The sequence below is a fragment of the Lepidochelys olivacea genome (assembly GCF_965140295.1).
Source record: "Lepidochelys olivacea isolate rLepOli2 genome assembly, chromosome: 10".
Classification (NCBI taxonomy): domain Eukaryota; kingdom Metazoa; phylum Chordata; order Testudines; family Cheloniidae; genus Lepidochelys; species Lepidochelys olivacea.
In genome coordinates, this window is record NC_140420.1 from 80,646,003 (window position 1) to 80,665,126 (window position 19,124).

Here is a 19,124-nt window from a genome sequence, read left to right on the forward strand (position 1 = left end):
ACACTGGCCTGTTCAGGAAGCTGCAAGCCGGGACTTTTTCCCCAGACCACAAGATCACCATAGGGGAAGTTGAAATGCCCATTGTGATCCTTGGAGATCCCGCTTACCCTTTAATGCCATGGCTCATGAAACTCTACACAGGGAGCCTTGACAGCAGCAAGGAGCTGTTCAACAACAGGCTGAGCCAGTGCAGAATGACTGTGGAGTGTGCTTTTGGCCGTTCAAAGGGCAGCTGGCGCTCTCTGTATGGGAAGCTGGACCTGGCCAATAACAGCATCCCCACAGTTATATCCTCGTGCTGTACCCTCCATAACATTTGTGAAGGGAAGCGTGAAAGATTCACTTAGGCATGAAACTCGGAGGTTCAACACCTGGAAGCTGAATTTAAACAGCCAGAGAGCAGGGCTATTAGAGTGGTCCAGTGCGGGGCTGCAAGGATTAGGGATGCCTCAAGGGAGCAATTTGAGGCTGAAAGCCACCAGTAATGTCTGGTGCCCTGCACGGGAGTGAAGTGCAGTGGTTCCAATGTTAGTAGGAATCTGTGTTTGCTACGTATGATACACTGACTTGCGGTGCCTGTTGCTTTCCTGGACTAAGGTATCTTTTACATTATGAAATAATAAAGAATGTTTTCAAAGCAAAAAAATCCATTTATTGAAAAGAAACACAACGGCTTGGGAAACAGCAAGGGGGTGGGGTGGGGAATGATGCAATCACAGGTTTGCGTATGTCCTGCTATCATTCTCAGCCTTCGTATTTGGAGTGCTGTGCAATGAATGCTGCACTTCAGGATGGCTATACTGCATGGCAATGCGGGTCGAGTGCAGTGGGTAAGGGTTGTAGTTTTCAGGGCTGGGTGGTGAAGCTACAGGTGTTGGAGGCAGCTGATGGCGACAAGAACCAGGATGTTAGGGAAAATGGGTTGGAGGTGACATGGAGGCACAAGCAAAAGAGTTTTGGGACAAGGGCTGAAGGGGGGGGGGCGGGCACGGTAGTGCTCCGCCTGCATGGCTATGAGCGCCTGGATCGAGTCCACTTGGCGCTCCATGATGCTTACCAGCCGCTCTCTGCTTTGGTGCCGGCGATCCGCATTCTGCTGGCGGACCCTCCTTTCACTCTCCCACCATTCCTGCACTTTTTGATTTTCATTCAGGGAGTTCTGCATGACTTCATGCAGCATGTTCTCTTTGCTTCTATGTGGCCTCTTCCTGATTCTTTGCAGCCCCTCGGCTGGTGATAACATGGATGACTGAGATCTCAAGGTTGCATCTGTAAAGGTAAAATGTAACACTTAACAGAAGCAGCATTGTTCACACCAGACAGAGCAATGATTCCCCTGTACTTAAGGAGGGCAAGCACAATCTACACAATAGCATAATTTGCCCATCTCAAAGTGAGCACACATAACCCCCGGGAGTCCCAAGATGGTGAGTAAGCACGGGTCAAGGGAGACTGATTCTTTCATGGCTGTACTGTCCTCTGGGTTTCTGTGCCTTGGGGAGAGCCAACAGCTTCAGGGGGCCCCTATACTGAACACCGTCCGCACATTTTCCACAAGAGTTCATCCTGGAAGGTATCTCGCTGCTGAGGGTGACCTGGGAAGCAAGGGAGGGTCTTCTACTACAATGCGGCTTCTGCCCTGGCCCATATGCAGCTTGCCTGTGTGAAGCAATGGTTTCCCCACCCCTCACGGCACAGTGGCGCGGACATGTTAGCCTGACTGGGACAAGGACCGCAGTGGCTCTCCCACGAAACCTGTGCAAGCACATTGCCCAAGTTCTGGATGAGACCTTTGAAGAAATCACTGAGGCAGACTACCCCAATGTGAGAGAGCACATCAACGTCCTGTTCCACATCCAGGCATGCATGCAGTCCTAACCCTCCTCTCCCCAAGAGCCTGCACCCAATAACTTCCTTCCCAAAATAAAAGCTGCTTACTGGGAGCCTCCTCTGGTGTTTGTCCTTCCCCAAGCACCAGCCACTGTGACTGGCTACCTTCCTCCTGTCTTGAGAACAGCTCCTCGCTGCATGCATCTAGGGGTGCTGGGGTGTCTTCCTCCTCCACAGCACCCTCGCTCTCGCTTTGCTCCTCCTCCTCCTGCCTTGTTGGACTGTGCTCTGAAGTGTCCATGGTGGTCCCCAGACTGGAGGTGGGGTCGTCCCCAAGTATCACGTCCAACTCTTTGTAAAAACGGCAGGTCGCAGGGGCAGCACCGGAACGGCTGTTTGCCTTGCGGGCTTTACGGTAGGCATTCCGCAGCTCCTTCACTTTAACCCTGCACTGTACTGCGTCCCGGTCATGGCCCCTTTCCATCATGTCCCTTTATGTCTGCCCAAAGGTTTCGTAATTCCTATGGCTGCAGCACAGCTTGGACTGGACAGCTTCCTCCCCCGAAACACTGATGAGCTCCAGCACCTCGCCATTGCTCCATGCTGGGGATCGCCTGGGACATGGAGGCATGGTCACCTGGAAAGATTTGCTGAGAGCACTCCACGCCTGTCTGAGCAAACAGGAAGGGGATTTTCAAAATTCCCAGAGAATTTAAAGGGCTGGTCTGATGGTTGGTCACCTGAGGGCAGGGCAGTAGAGTTCAAAGTGATGACCAGAGTGGCTAGAACAGGCATCGTGGGACACTTCTGGAGGCCGATCAGAGCGCACTAATGGGCCAGGGCATCCATACTGGCGCCGCAGCGCTCGAGCGGGGGCGCGTCAAATGTTATTCCACTCACCGAGGTGGAGTACCAGGAGCGCTCTAGCCACGGAGTCAGAGTACTCTACATGCCTTGCCAGTGTGGACGCATTGTGAGTTAGAGTGCACTGGGCTGCTTTAATGTGCTCTAACTCACAAGTGTAGCCATGCCCATAGTTTCACTCCTTTCACTCTGCCCCCTAAAATGAGAACAGTTGTCCTTTTCCCTACTGAGTGCACGCTTCCTCTCCTCTTTCAAATCACTCCAACAAACCTAGTTCCTAATACTCCATCAGCGATCAGCTTTGATGATCTGCTCCCTCATGCAAATTCCTTTAATTGCTTAGGATACAAAAGGAGTTATTCTTACTAATCACGTAGAACCACGGATGTGTGCAGTGCTTTACAGGCTCTCAGTAAGGCATGTGTGCAGTGCTTTACAGGCTCTCAGTAAGGCATGAACTCTTTCCTGAAGAGTTTATAATCTATATTGGAGATAAGTATAATGTTTTGTATTTCCAAAATGTTGATTGGTGCTCTCCGATGTTTAATGTTAATTACTCTGAAGAAAAATGGGTCATTGTCTCTTTAAGGTCTAACAACGCTATCATATGTAACATTTTAAGCAAGAGGGATGTTCACAGACAATGGAAAGCCACATAATGTTAGTCCCTGCACAAATCAGATAAATTGTTCTGTACTTACTGACAGTAGAGACAAAAGACTTTTTCTCTCACGTTGTGGAAACAACATCTGGGAGGCTGTCTCTAAATCTCTTTCCTTCCCCCCTCCACCCCCACTTGAGGCCTCTCTTTGTTCAAATAGGAGGAGAGAGCACAGTTTCACATACCGCAGGTAGAGCTGAAATGTTCAAAGGCCTGAAGTAAATTGCAAGAGGGTAATGGATGCAAGTTGCAGCATGACCATGCAAAAAGGGGGAATAGAATTTGTATATATTCTGCTACTCTGAAACCTATATATTATGTTGCGATTTGCCGTTAAAGTTATAGATCTCCTGGAGGGCCTTTGCGTAACTAGCTAAGGAATTATTTTTCAACTTGCTAAGTTTCCCTTCTTGCATCATATGTATTCTATGGCAGTGGTTCTAAACCAGGGGTACACATACCCCTGGAGGGTATGCAGAGGTGAGGTCTTTTAGGGGGTACCTCAACTCATCTAGGTATTCGCTTTGTTTTACAACAGGCTACATAAAAAGCACTAGCGAAGCCAGCACAAACCAAAATTTCATACAGATGATGACTTGTTTATACTGCTCTATATACTATACACTGAAATGTAAGTACAATATTTATATTCCAATTGATTTATTAACTAATTATATGGTAAAAATGAGACAGTAAACATTTTTCAGTAATAGTGTGCTGTGATACTTTTGTATTTGTATGTCTGATTTTGTAAGCAAGTGGTTTTTCAGTGAGGTGAAACTTGGGATATACAGGACAAATTAGACTCCTAAAAGGGGTACAGTAGTCTGGAAAGATTTGAGAGCGACTGTTCTCTGCAGTACAAGCTGTATGGATAATGAGAAAAGACCCAACATATCAAAATTTACTGCATAGTAACATGCAACTCACCTCACCTGGAACCCAACAAAAGCAAAGATCAAAGGTCAAATTCTCAGATAATTTACTGGTGTAAATCCGTTCAAATTAACATAACATAATATCCTGTTCTGCACTGTAGCAGTATTACACTGGTCCTCTGCTGCAAAGCTCTCATAAACCCAGAAGATACAACTGCTTTACAATTCTTCTTATGTGGGGGCACCCTCTGATGAGAACAAGATGCCAGCCATATTGTATCCTGTACTGCCATCCTCATGATTCCATGGTTATCAGGGTAGGGGGAATGGTGCCCCTATAAACCCCAGCTGGTCTACTAGCCCCTTAGGGACCATTGGCAACAGGATGGAAATTAGAGCAGCCTTCCAATTTATGCCAAACTTTAAACCAGCACCCAGTTGGCCTTAGGACAGAACTCAATAATGTTTGATTTAAACTCTCAAACCCCTCCCCCCAATGTTTGAGGTGCCAGAATTAGGCTATATGAGTCTTCCCCATCTCTCATCTCATACTTTAACCAGGAACCATTGGAAAGTGAGTCCAATGACCGTTTATAGATACGACAGTAATTCTGGACAGAAAAGGCTGTCCCTTAGCCCATCCTGTCTGCTAGGTCCAGTTAAATTTCCGTGACTAAACTCTCTTCTCTTAGGAATATTGGAATCTCTTTGGAAATTCACATTGATGTAAACCTGTGTACCTATAACCTGTTGTTGCAGTATACGAGCACAAAGAGTTGTATAGGGACGAAGAGCTAACAATTTCAGATTTATTTGCCAAGCTTCAGTATATCCATGCTGGCCGAGGATCTACCCATATGGATCAGACTGCAGAACCAGGACCTAAGTCTTTTAAGATATGCAGTATTTATGGATGTATTTGATGTTTTGTAAACATGTGACAAAGACAGGTTTCATAGTAGCAGCTATGTTAGTCTGTATTCGCAAAAAGGAAAGGAGTACTTGTGGCACCTTAGACTAACAAATTTATTTGAGCATAAGCTTTCATGAGCTACAGCTTTCTAGCTACAATGTCTGCACTGGCTATTACAACCCATCATGTTCTATGTCATTACTTCTAGTATTTTGCTTACTTGACTGAAGTTCACCAGGGTGGGTCATATTTTGCTTTTTGTGCCTTAAGCCACTAAAGATATGGTTTATGTAGCATTATGAGAGATACTGAAGTATATCAGTAGATATTAAATGTGAAAATACATGAGTAAACCAAGATGCTATGGTCATTTAATGATAAAGTAATGCTCTGCCTTTTCATCTAAGGATCTCAAAATGTTTTACAAAGGTGGATAAATATTATAATATTTGTTTGACTCCACTGGGCTTTGAATCAGGGCCTTAGACACAGAGGGTCTGATTGTATTTCACACTATGGTTCTGTTACCCCACTCAGCGGGCATAAATTACATTTTACGCAAAGTGAAAAGCTGCAAACATCTCTAGTACCTTGGTGGTAGGTGGGGAAAAAAAGAAACAGGGTTGATTTTGGATAAAAGGTACCTGTCAAATCAGCCAAGACTGTAGAAATAATTATGGTGATCACATGGGGATATATACTCAGTATTCAGCTTAATCATCTTTCCGTTTCAACTGCTCTAAGCCAGTTCTGCATGACTCAGTCAAATAACTGTTAGGTAACTAACGTTATCTTTTTCTACCCCCAACCCTCGCCACCCTTCCCAGTACCAGTAGCACTTGCATCAGCAGCTACAGAATAGATATCCTAGGGATGGACATAAGTGCTGATAGCTAAACAGGGGACAAGACTTTCTAAAAGAGGTGCCTAAAGGAAGGATTTTCAAAGACAGTTATAGAAGTACGGCACCTAACTCCCACTGAAAACATTTGTGCCTTTGGAAATCTCCCCAAGTCTATGCTTAGGCACCTAAATCAGTGGTCTGATTTTTCAAAAGAGCTAAGCACCCAGTCCTCAGCTCCAATTGACTTCACTGGGACTTCATGTGCTTAAGTTCTTTGCTGGATAATAATAATAATACCTAGTGAAATTATATAGTGCTCTTCATCACCAGCTCTTAAACCACGTTAGAAAGGAGATCGGTGTCACCTCCATTTTACAGATCAGATGCTTCTCTGGGGATGGCAATCCCAGCCCCTTTCGAGAGTACTACATCCACGAGAAAAATGTCAACGTTTTAAAAGTCACCAGTCTGACACACTACGAGGAGCCCTGTAAACACGGACATGAAATGAGCATCTGAAACAATTAGGAAGTAGGCCTGTACCAAAACCATGTCTGAGCAGCCTGCAGCTTTGTGGAGGGTTTGAAATCCAGTGACAACTTTTGCTGTTTTACCCGTCTCTAAATAAAATGCTGCTGAGTATCACGGTTCAGTGGTGTTTGTATGGTACGATATGTTCAGCATTTTGTGCTTATTGAATCCTGCATATCAAGCAATGTATTCCTTAGCCTGCCCACCCCCACATCTCAATAATTCACTCCTTTCTCTGCGTCGCACCAGTTCCCACTGCAGCATTGCCAACTCCAGCCAGTTTATTGCGAGTCTCACACTGTTTGGTGTTTTTATTAGAGCCCCAGCTCCTGGAGCTATATAATTATGTCAGAATCTCAGCTTTCATTTCATTTCATCCCTCACGGGTGCAAAGACAAGCTGGGAAACACAAACGCTACAGGCTCAAAAACCAAAAGGCAAATAAAAAAGAACCTAAAATTAATTCGTTCTTTAAAATCTCATGATTTTCAAGCCAATCTCATGATATTCTGGGGGCTTGATTCGTGGGTTTTGAATCCTTTGGGCTGGTAATTCAGCCTTTGGTGTTCATATAAAGTAGAATCCCCCTTTTGCATATAGTGAATTTGACTTGTAGTCCATCTTGATTGTTTTTCCCTGTTCTGACAGACTGGAGATGCTTTGGTTGACCCTTCAAAGTGTGTCAGACATGTGATCAAAGAGCCTCACACAAAGGGCCTTATCTCTGTCCGAACAAAGAAACAAAGAATAAACAACTCTCCTCCCCGCACAGAGCAGGAGTGTTTCCTTTGTAATCTCTGTCCCTTTCTGGGTAACTTCTATGCCTGTCACTTTTTCTCCTAAACAGGGGTTCATTTTAGGAAGGTGAAGAGCAACTCCCCACAGAACTGCATCTTGTAATATAGAACACCCTAAAGGGGACTGACTGAAAAGTATTAAGGAGACCAGTGCATTTCCTCCTCCTCCCCCACTCAGAATTGCCTTGTGCTTAGGCGACCCTTATATTAATTACACCCAGCATGGTGGCATTCCCTCTGTGATTGTCCAATGAAGTGAGCTGTAGCTCACGAAAGCTTATGCTCTAATAAATTTGTTAGTCTCTAAGGTGCCACAAGTACTCCTGTTCTTTTTGTGGATACAGACTAACATGGCTGCTACTTTGAAACCTGTCAGCATGCTGTCGCTGGAATCCCAGCAGAAGTGAAGAGCTGAGGGATGGTAGTGGCGCAGCTTTTGATCTTTAAGAAGAAACTTTCTTCAGTTACACATTGAACTGTCAGCAGGCAAAATCAACACTTGGGATTCTGCAGTGCTTGAAGAGTTGCTCCACAAAGACTAGCCAAGCAGGGCTTCTCCCACACATCCTCAAGTTGTTGTTCTTATCTAAGCAAACTATGTATAAATATTGACATATTACTCATGGGCAAATCATTCTGTGACACTCCTTTTTTGCTGCTATGACGAAGAGGAGCCTTGTTTGATATTAAGAAAACTGTCCTTCAAAGGCCAGAACATTTAAGATCAAAAAAGGTCAAATTAAAAAGGATGGTAAATGATTAAGTACACCTTTAAAATGCAAACATTTTTACTTGTGCTGCTTACTTGCATTTAGAGGAAAGAGTAAATAATGCTAACTAAACTCTATGTACCTTAAAATCAGTAACAAAACTCCCATTGACTTCAGTCATTCAGACTGAGACCTAAATCTTTCCTTTGTACATATGATGAACGTGCAAGAGAACCTGCGTTCTGCCCAATTCTAGCACAAATTGTTTATATAACAGATGGGCACGTAGGCGGCTTGGTTTTAATCTAGATCTGAATGTTCCCAAAGTTCAGGAGTGTTCAGTTCCAGTACTCTGATCTGAGCCCCCATCGCTGGTATCTAAGATTGCAGCCAATTAGTAACACTGTCTCTGACAATATGTGTGATTTTTCAGTTAAAATATTCCCTGTGAATCTCCCTTGTGTACAAAAAATATTCCTTAAAGAGGTGTATTCTTGTACTGGAGTATCTGATATTCCAGCAGCTGTGGACAAGGTGGTATTGCAAAAGCAAGGCAGGGCCCCATTCATAAAGGAAAAAAATATTTATATGTTAAAAAGCTTTTTAAAAGTTCAGTTGGATATAGAATGCCCAGTTCAAAAAAGAAAAGACTTAAACAGATGTGCCCTGGCAAGAAGGTGAGTATACAAACAGCAAGGAACAGAGAGGAACAGGCACTCATAATAGGAGGCATGGGGAAAGAATCCCCCAGTTCAGATTAAATGTTTGCAGCTGGAATCCAGCTTGTGAGATACCTGTAATGAGCCTCTGTATTTTGAGCTTTCAAGCCTGGACATACTCCTTTTCTGGATATAGCTTCTTTGCCACATTACACACCACAAGAGACTCTCTCTCTCTCTCTCTCTCTCTGTGGTCACATAAGCAGCAACTTCCATGCAACAGAAAAATAGGACTTTACAAATTAAAAAAGAAAGAAAAACTCATTGGTGGTGGTCTGCAACATTTTGAACAAGGAAATATGTGCACTAACAAAGAATGACAACATGTGGCCATTTGTGTGTAATATCTCAGCAGCTCTGGGTCTACAAGTGTTCACAGGAGGTGCAAGAGATGCCTCAGTATGGGCCGGTGTATTGAGTACGCCATCTCTGCACTACAATATCCTAAGGCACAATCAACCCCTTAAGCACCATCAGTCTCCATCTCTATACTGCCCATTCCATGGGTATGTCTACATTAGAGTTTTTACCTTAAAGATAATTAATTGCCCATTAAATCAAGGTTGTTAACACATTTGGAAAGATTGGTCTAGGCCCTCCCCAGACATTTGTGGTTTATGCTGCGGGTCAACCCCATGAGGCCTCCTCTGTCATGTGCAAAGCTCTCCCCTCTATTAAGAGTTGCTCAGAGAAAGCCATTTGCAGCGCACACAACATATTTTATTGGTCCTACAAAACCCAGGCAACATGCTACAGGTGAACACTATCTAATGGCACCGAATCTATTTACATATTACGCTCAGTCTCTGTGTGGGGAATAGTACATGCACAATCTGGTCAACACTAGGGGCAGTAAGAGTCTCAAGCATGCTCCACAAGGACAGAATCTTAGAATCATAGAATATCAGGGTTGGAAGGGACCTCAGGAGGTCATCTAGTCCAACCCCCTGCTCAAAGCAGGACCAATCCCCAACTAAATCATCTTCAGGCATTTTAGCTGCTAAAATAGAAATCTCTACTTAGAATGTGCAAACTGTGAGTTTTCTAAAGCTTATAACTTGATTGCACTTGGGTGGATTTTCATAGGGATGGCAAAAGGATCATCCCTGAACCAAAGCCCCCTCACCCCCACCAAATTTCAAGTCACTGCTCCAAACCACAGGGAGGTGGGCCTGCTAGAGCTTCTCAAGGCCACCAGAATTTTTTTTAACATGGACAAAACAATATATTTTCCCCTAACTTCATTCTCTGAAGTGGTCATGCTATTCTTGCTGAAAATATTCCAAAAGTATTAAGCTTGAGGTGGACACCTGGCATGGAAAAATGTCAGCCTGCCTTGTTAATGTTTTGCAAAGTTATAAGCAACTGAAAACAGGGTCTTATCATGAGCAGTGTTGGGCAACCTCATTAATAGGGAGTACTACCAACTCCACCGGTAACACACAGACATAAAGTACTCTTGTAACACCATCCTCTCACCAGGAACCTCCTGCCATTCCAGCTTCAAGGAAAGTCCTGCTGCATGCCCTCTCTACATAAGGTACCCCTATTGTTCAACTGTCAGACCCACCCACTACACCCCTCCCCAAGGAAATTTGCTCTATTGAAATTGCTGTCTTCTGTTCAAAGTGCTTTGATCGCAGCCATTAGCTGCTGCCCCCTCAGGGTCATGTGGGCATGTCCTCCAGATTTTGCTCTGCATTTTACTGCACAGCCTAGTAGTGGTCAGCATATGTAAAAATGGAAAAGGGGATGCAACATGTGACTACATATGCCAAGAAACAATTTCTGCACATTTGCTAGGAGAACCCTCTTATACAACAACTTTACTGCAAACAGATAATTATTAACAGAAACTCCAGTTTGTACACTGTGTTTCATTGGAACACTTTGGGACTTCCATTCTGCTTCACTATAAAACAGTGGTTCTCAACCAGCAGTACGTGTATCATGGGGGGACAGAGGGAGGGTACACAGAGGTCTTCCGGGGGTACGTCAGCTCAGCTGGAGAGTTGCCTAGCTTTACAACAGGCTATATAAAAGTGAAGTTAGTACAAACTAAGATTTTATACAGACAATGACTCGTTTTTGCTGCGCTATGTATTATATTAGCGGTTCTCAAACCTGTGGGACGTGATCCCAAAGTGGGTTGCAAGTTCATTTTGATGGGGTCACCAGGACCAGCGGCAGACTTGCTGGGACCCAGGACAGAAAGCCGAAGCCCGGGCCCCGCTGCCTGGAGCTGAAGGTGAAGCCCGAGCAACTTAGTTTTGTGGGGCTCCCTGTGGTGTGGAGCCATTTGCCCTGCTTGCCACCCCCTAACACTGGCCCTGAGAGTAGGAAGATTCAACGTGGAGAAAAATGTAATTATTGTCGCTTCACAGCCTCCCAGAATGACAAGGCTCACAAATGAAAAAACAGGCTCAAGTATCACTGAAAAGTAAGTACGATATTTATATTCCAGTCAATTTGTTTTATAATTACATGGTAAAAATGGGAACATAAGCACACTATTACTGAAAAATTGCTGTCACACTGTTGTATTTTTATGTCTGATTTTGAAAGCTAGTAGATCTTAACTGTGGTGAAACTTGGGATACACAAGACAAATCAGACTCCTGCAAGGGGTACAGTAGTCTGGAAAGGTTGAGAACCACTTCTATAAACAAGCTTCACAGTATCGGAGGTTACAGCAAGGCTGGTCTTGCAGTCTTAGTGCATCTGAATGCCCAGTGACTTCAGCCGAAGTTCGGGGGTGACAAAGAAGGTAGACTTAAGATCTGCAAGCAGAGGCTAACGTATGAATGTCACTGCGAAAACCAGCCACCCAAAACATAAACTTGTTACTATAGTGATAAAGTTGCAACATAAACTTAAAAAATAGCATAGACAGTCAAATATATAGCTCAAAAATCCATACATAAAACATAAAGAAAGAACAGAAAACAAGACTAAATGTTGGAATTGTTACTTTTCATTGGTTTGTGCAACAATTTTTATGTTAATTCTGTGCATTTTGGAGTATTTGTGTCTGTTTGCCCTTTGATGTGTGACAGCACAAAATGGAAGAAAGTTCATATAACCTGCATTTATAAAGACAAAATAATCCATCCAGACTTATTTATTAATACATATCTGTATATCTGAACCTGAATTATTGACTGACTTGTCTCAACAGTTGCTTTGGCACCATTAGAGTCTGTTATGTACATTAATATTTAGTATTGGTTAGGTCCATAATCCTGACATATTGATGGATAAATGAGATTACAGCTTTGTATCTAATACAAGGGTACGTGCAACAGATGATTTCCCCTCCCAGCTAAACTAGTTTAAAGCTCGTCCATAGTTTGGAAAAAGACTGGAAGATGTTACTTTTAAAGGCTTTCTTTTGAACTGCCTGTGCACTATTGTAGCACATGTTGCTCACTATGTCCCAGTGTAGCCACTCATTTAAGGATATGTTTTTCTAAGTTGGGGGCCTAAGAGAGATAATTTGAGCAAACTTTGATTTAACTAATGTGGGCTAAGTATGAAGACCTATATTACTTGTGAACCACTTCTACTAAAATTTGTAAAGAACCTCACAGCCAAGCTCAAGTAGATGCTCAGAGTTGTGAGATTTGCTGAATTTAAGGGACACCACCATTTTGAACTCTAGTCAATTTAAAAAAAAAGATAAAAAGTATTTCAGATCCTACATCTTCCCCTAGCACCCTCTGTCAATTGTTGTGGTTTTACAATTGCTTTTCCGTGTGTTTTTAAACATTTTTCTCTACCCTGTTATTGTGTGAAAGACCCATGCAAATGACAAAGAAATGACTAATGGACTACATAGGGGAGGCAGTGAAAGTGTCTATTCCCAAAGTATTGCAAATGCCAATAGCACACAGACTTGGGGGGGAAGGGTGGAACCATTTTTTTGTTTCATTTCTTTCACTTATAGTAATGTTAGTTGTAACAATAGAAAGTAAAATTTTCAAATAAAGGTGTGCTTTTTGTGCTCACAGTGTGTCTTTAAATATATTGCTGAATTAAGACATATATATTGATGCACAGTACAATTGACTTCCAACAAAGCAGCTTTTGTTTGGACACATATATGTTCCTCATATGTTGAAAAGAATAATAGTGTAGAACCTTGAAATAGCTTGTCTGTGCTGTTAGTTGTATATTTCATAGCGCAGAAATAGTTAAATCAGAATATCCTTGCTTTTCTCAATTTGTGTCTGACTCACCCCAAAAGTTATTTTCCTGTAGGTTTGTTTTGCATGTCTAAGATAGTACTGTATGTATATAAATGCTATACTGTAGATGGTATGTATATTATTTTAACCATGGAAAGCTCCCACACCTTCCCCTGTGCATAATATTTTGCTTGACAGAAATTGAAAGTTAAAGGTCATAACTCTTATTTACAAGTTAACATTCTAATATAGCCTCATTCAAAAGCACACACAAACACTACCAAACCATTTGCTTTTCTTCACTTATCTTACCTCTCTATGCTAACATTTCCCAGGGGTCCACGGTAACGTCCATGAAAAATTCATACTTCTCACCAGTGTGCTCTGCCTTGCCCAGAGACCAGGTATCTCTTTATCTCACCATTGCATGGGTGCCCTCACACCTACATAGATGGATTCCTTGCCTCCCAACTGCTCAGTCCTAGAATTACCAGTGGCCACCCAGAGGTCCTAAAAATAATTATCAAAATTGCCATCTGGGACAGGCATAGCCAGTGATTCCTCCCTTGGTCATGTCCTACCACTTCAGCATGTCTGTCATTTATCCAACCATGACACTGAACATGTCATCCCCAATATCCAATGACTGACTCTAGCTGGACAGAACCTCCTTCGGCAATCTATTGCAATATACTGTCATGGTCATGGTTAACCACATCACTCTTGGTGAACTTCACAAAGTTACCCACTTCCCTTTTAATTATCCTTCTGCTCTGTTACACAGCTAAGTTTCTGTGTATGAATAAGTACCTAGATAGATATTATATGCAGTGTTGTTGTAGCCGTGTTGGTCCCAGGATATTAGAGAGACAAGGTGGGCGTGCTAACTATTTATGCTAAACTATCTGTTCAGACCTGTGTTTGGCTGTGACACTTTGAGTACCTTTCCCAGACTTGAAGAAGAGCTCTGTGTAAGCTCAAAAGTTTGTCTGTCTCACCACGAGAGGCTGAGCCAGTAAAAGATATTACCTCACCCACCTTGTCTCTCTCGATAGGCATTAGATAACTAGAAAGAAATTAGACTTAATGTTTCAATAGCTGGATGCAGCAGAAAGGGGGAGGGAGACATTAAGAACTGTATTAGTCCCTGATTCCCTCCCTTGCCCCAAGCACAGTTTAGTGCATCTTGGGGGCTGCTCCAACATGCACCTGCTGTCCTCAAAGAACCATCTGCCAGCTGTGCATAGTCAGAGCACTGCATGCTCCAGCCATGTTTCTTCCCTGTCCTGACATGTCCATGGCACTTGGTAGCTACTGGGAAAGCGCTTGGGAACGAGCTGACCTAGGTCTGTGCCTGCTTGGAACTCCCCGACCCAGGGATTTCCCTACATCCCCCCTGAATTCCCCCATCCCCGCCCCCGGTGGTCAACTAGTTACATGCAATGTTGCCAATGTAGTCCTTTTCCAACCCCCCTGTAAATTGGAACACTCCAGGTCATTTCAATCCCTCCCCCAACTCCGTTTTTACTACCTTAGTGATACAAAGGGAACAGAGAATTTGTTCCTTGATGTTGAAAGCAGCCAAAAGCCGTTCTGGGGAGAGAGAGAGAGAGTGCTGAAGAGGAGCTATTTTTTCTCATATTAGCAGTTAATCCAATATTGTTGCTGACTCAAAGCCCAATCTAAAACTTTTAGAAGGTAAAGTTTAAACCCCATTCCTATCAATTTAATAGGCCTTATTAATTAACCAGCCAGGCAAAGATTTGTAGTAGGACTGTCAATATTTTAATCTGTTATTAAAAGGTTAAGAAATGCACATTATCTCTGAAAATATTATTGCTTACTTTAGGTATTTTCAAATACATAAATCATGGAGAGTTAGAACTTTTACCACGTTGTAAGACATTGCGCTACATATCTTTACATTTCAGTACGAACAAAATTCAGTGGATGATGCCTCTGCACCCGTACTGTGTTACAGAGGTATGAATACAAGATATAAGATATATTTTAAAAGGCGAAGACAATTGTTCTATTACTATAAAAGACATACTTCTTCAGCCTAGAGGTAGTCTCTAAGACATCAGACTTTTTATAAACCAGAAAAGATATCCACACCATGTAAAATTGGGATGATCCCGTCATTTTCCTCTGTTAATTTTTCCATTCTGAGTGTCCAAAACTCTCTGAAATACTGAAAGAAATACTGTCTAGGGGTTCAGAGAGGCATTTTTCTTAAGATAGCTCTCTTTGACAGGTAAACCCAGAACTAACACAAGCTGTCCCATAAAATTTTAATATTTATACAATCTTTAAAATTAATTCTACATCTTGTGACAAAATACTTTTCCTTTTCGAGTGTGCTGACCACAGTGCTGGTGAAGTTCAGGTTATGGTTCACTGATTTCAGTGGATCTACTCCTGATTTACACCAGAATAAGCAAGTTTGGAATTTGGCCCAATATGTCTAGTGGCAAAAAAACCACCAATGAGCAGGGAAGCTGGCTGCCCACTGATGTTTTTTGGGTGCCTTAATTTTAAGGTGACCAACTGTTGAAACTGTTTTCATTTTCAGAGGCATTGAGCAACCACAACTCCAGATTTAACCCTGGTCTACACTACAAACGTACATCAGTACAACTATGTCACTCAGGTGTTTCCCACACCCCTGAGCAATGCAATACCGACTGAACTCCCAGTGTAGACATGCTATGTCGACAGGATGGCTTCTGTCACCATAGGTAGTGTCTTCACTAAGCACTACAGAGACGCAGCTCCACCATGCACTGTAAGTGTAGACAAGCATGAAGCCAAGAAGACCTACGGGTGCTCAGCACATCTGCATTCAAGATGTCTCAAGTTGGTCAGCCAAAAACTGGGTCACTAAATCAGGGCTACTTTCTGAAACGTTGGCCTGAATGTGCACCCAAAATTTGAGGCACTCGAATGTAAGAGAATGCACGTTGGTGTCGTGTCTCAACTGTGCAATTTGTGTCTGATTTAGAGCAAAAAATAATGAGACTAGCAAAGGGAGTGGCAAGGTGGGCAAGTGGAATACCAAATTAGCTAGCTACATCGAGGTAAAATTACCCTGCCTTGTTGCCACTAGGACTTCTCAGTGTAAAAACAAGTCTTTTTTATAGTGAAGACATAGCTTCATCAGGGGCCTATTTATTTAGGTTCTGGCATGCAGCTCTATAGTTTTCAGTGTCTCTCCTTTTGGCCATGAGGGGCTTTGTCATTTGTATTAGTTTATTTTTTGCAGCATGAATTTCAATTACATTTCAACCCCCCACATCATTCTCAGTGTAGATTTTTAACACAGTTTTGCCTAACTCTCCCACACTCAGCCCCAGGAGTCGGGGATTGGGGAACAAACCCTAGCTCTGTGTGTGTGTGTGTGTGTGTAACCTTTACTGAGAGGAGTTCCCCCTCTTTGACTCTCTGTAGAGTCTGCCTCTTTAGGGGGTGGTGGGGAGGAAGTCCCCCTTTGCACTCTGTGGGGACATATGAGTGAGCAAGGAGAGGAAGGTCAATTGTTAACCTTTCTAGAGTATGCGGGTGGGAGGGAGAAGGTAGAACATCCACCCTTTCATATGCTCTGAAGTTGGGAGGTAATTAGCTGAGAGGAGTAATCCCCACGCTGTGTGTGTGTGTGTGGTGAGTAATTGAGAGGAGATCCCCCTTCCAGGCATCTGGGTTTACTGTGGGATCGTTGGGGTTTTTTTTGGGAGGCGGGGGGAATAATCATAGAGAGAAGCTCCCCCCTCCATTCCCTGGGAATTGTGATTAATGGAGAGGACCCCCACTTCCACTCCTGGGCTCACTGTGTGTATGGGTGGGGTGGTGTCATTGAGGGAAACCCTCCTGCACTCCTTGTATTTGCTGTGTGTATGGGGAGAGCCCCCGCCCATTCCCTATGTGTATGAGGGGTGGTCAGTGAGGGGAGCCCCCTGCCCTGCCTGGCTGTGTGTATGCGGGGGTCACAGGGAGTAAGGGGAGCCCCCCTACGTTCCCCGGGCTTGCTGTGTTTATGGGGGGGGTCACTGAGGGAGTGAGGGGAGCCCCCTACGTTCCCCAGGCTAGCTAGGTGTATGGGGGGGTCACAGAGAATGAGGGGAGCCCCCTACATTCCCTGGGCTCACTGGGTGTATGGGACAGTTACTGAGGGGAGCCCCTGCCCTGCCCTGCCTGCTGTGTGTATGGAGGATCACAGGGAGTGAGGGGAGCCCCCCTACGTTCCCCGGGCTTGCTGTGTTTATGGGGGGTCATTGAGGGGAGCCCCCTGTGTTTCCCCAGGCTCACTGTGTGTATGGGGGGGTCACAGGGAGTGAGGGGAGCCCCCCCTATGTTTCCCAGGCTTGCTGTGTTTATGGGGGAGGTCAGTGAGGGGATCCCCTGCCCTGCCTGGCTGTGTGTATGCGGGGGTCACAGGGAGTAAGGGGAGCCCCCCTACGTTCCCCGGGCTTGCTGTGTTTATGGGGGGGGTCACTGAGGGAGTGAGGGGAGCCCCCTACATTCCCTGGGCTCACTGGGTGTATGGGACAGTTACTGAGGGGAGCCCCTGCCCTGCCCTGCCTGCTGTGTGTATGGAGGGTCCCAGGGAGTGAGGGGAGCCCCCCTACGTTCCCCGGGCTTGCTGTGTTTATGGGGGGTCATTGAGGGGAGCCCCCTGTGTTTCCCCAGGCTCACTGTGTGTATGGGGGGGTCAGAGGGAGTGAGGGGAGCCCCCCCATGTTTCCCAGGCTTGCTGTGTTTATGGGGGGGTCACTGAGGGGACCCCCTGCCCTGCCTGGCTGTGTGTATGGGAGGGTCACAGGGAATGAGGGGAGCCCCCCTACGTTCCCCGGGCTCGCTGGGTGTATGGGGGGGTCACTGAGGGGAGCCCCCAGCCCTGCCTGGCTGGCTGTGTGCAGGGGGGGGGCGGGTCACAGGGAGTGAGGGGAGCCCCCCTACGTTCCCCGGGCTCGCTGGGTGTATGGGGGGGTCACTGAGGGAGGGTATGGGACAGTCACTGAGGGGAGCCCCCAGCCCTGCCTGGCTGGCTGTGTGCAGGGGGGGGCGGGTCACAGGGAGTGAGGGGAGCCCCCCTACGTTCCCGGGGCTCGCTGGGTGTATGGGGGGGTCACTGAGGGAGGGTATGGGACAGTCACTGAGGGGAGCCCCCAGCCCTGCCTGGCTGGCTGTGTGCAGGGGGGGGCGGGTCACAGGGAGTGAGGGGAGCCCCCGGCCCTGCCTGGCTGTGTGTATGCGGGGGTCACAGGGAGTGAGGGGAGCCCCCCTACGTTCCCCGGGCTCGCTGGGTGTATGGGAGGGGTCACTGAGGGAGGGTATGGGACAGTCACTGAGGGGAGCCCCCAGCCCTGCCTGGCTGGCTGTGTGCGGGGGGGGCGGGTCACAGGGAGTGAGGGGAGCCCCCGGCCCTGCCTGGCTGTGTGTATGCGGGGGTCACAGGGAGTGAGAGGAGCCCCCCTACGTTCCCCGGGCTCGCTGGGTGTATGGGAGGGGTCACTGAGGGAGGGTATGGGACAGTCACTGAGGGGAGCCCCCAGCCCTGCCTGGCTGGCTGTGTGCGGGGGGGGCGGGTCACAGGGAGTGAGGGGAGCCCCCCTACGTTCCCGGGGCTCGCTGGGTGTATGGGAGGGGTCACTGAGGGAGGGTATGGGACAGTCACTGAGGGGAGCCCCCAGCCCTGCCTGGCTGGCTGTGTGCAGGGGGGGGCGGGTCACAGGGAGTGAGGGGAGCCCCCGGCCCTGCCTGGCTGTGTGTATGCGGGGGTCACAGGGAGTGAGAGGAGCCCCCCTACGTTCCCCGGGCTCGCTGGGTGTATGGGAGGGGTCACTGAGGGAGGGTATGGGACAGTCACTGAGGGGAGCCCCCAGCCCTGCCTGGCTGGCTGTGTGCAGGGGGGGGCGGGTCACAGGGAGTGAGGGGAGCCCCCCTACGTTCCCCGGGCTCGCTGGGTGTATGGGGGGGTCACTGAGGGAGGGTATGGGACAGTCACTGAGGGGAGCCCCCAGCCCTGCCTGGCTGGCTGTGTGCAGGGGGGGGGCGGGTCACAGGGAGTGAGGGGAGCCCCCCTACGTTCCCCGGGCTCGCTGGGTGTATGGGGGGGTCACTGAGGGAGGGTATGGGACAGTCACTGAGGGGAGCCCCCAGCCCTGCCTGGCTGGCTGTGTGCAGGGGGGGG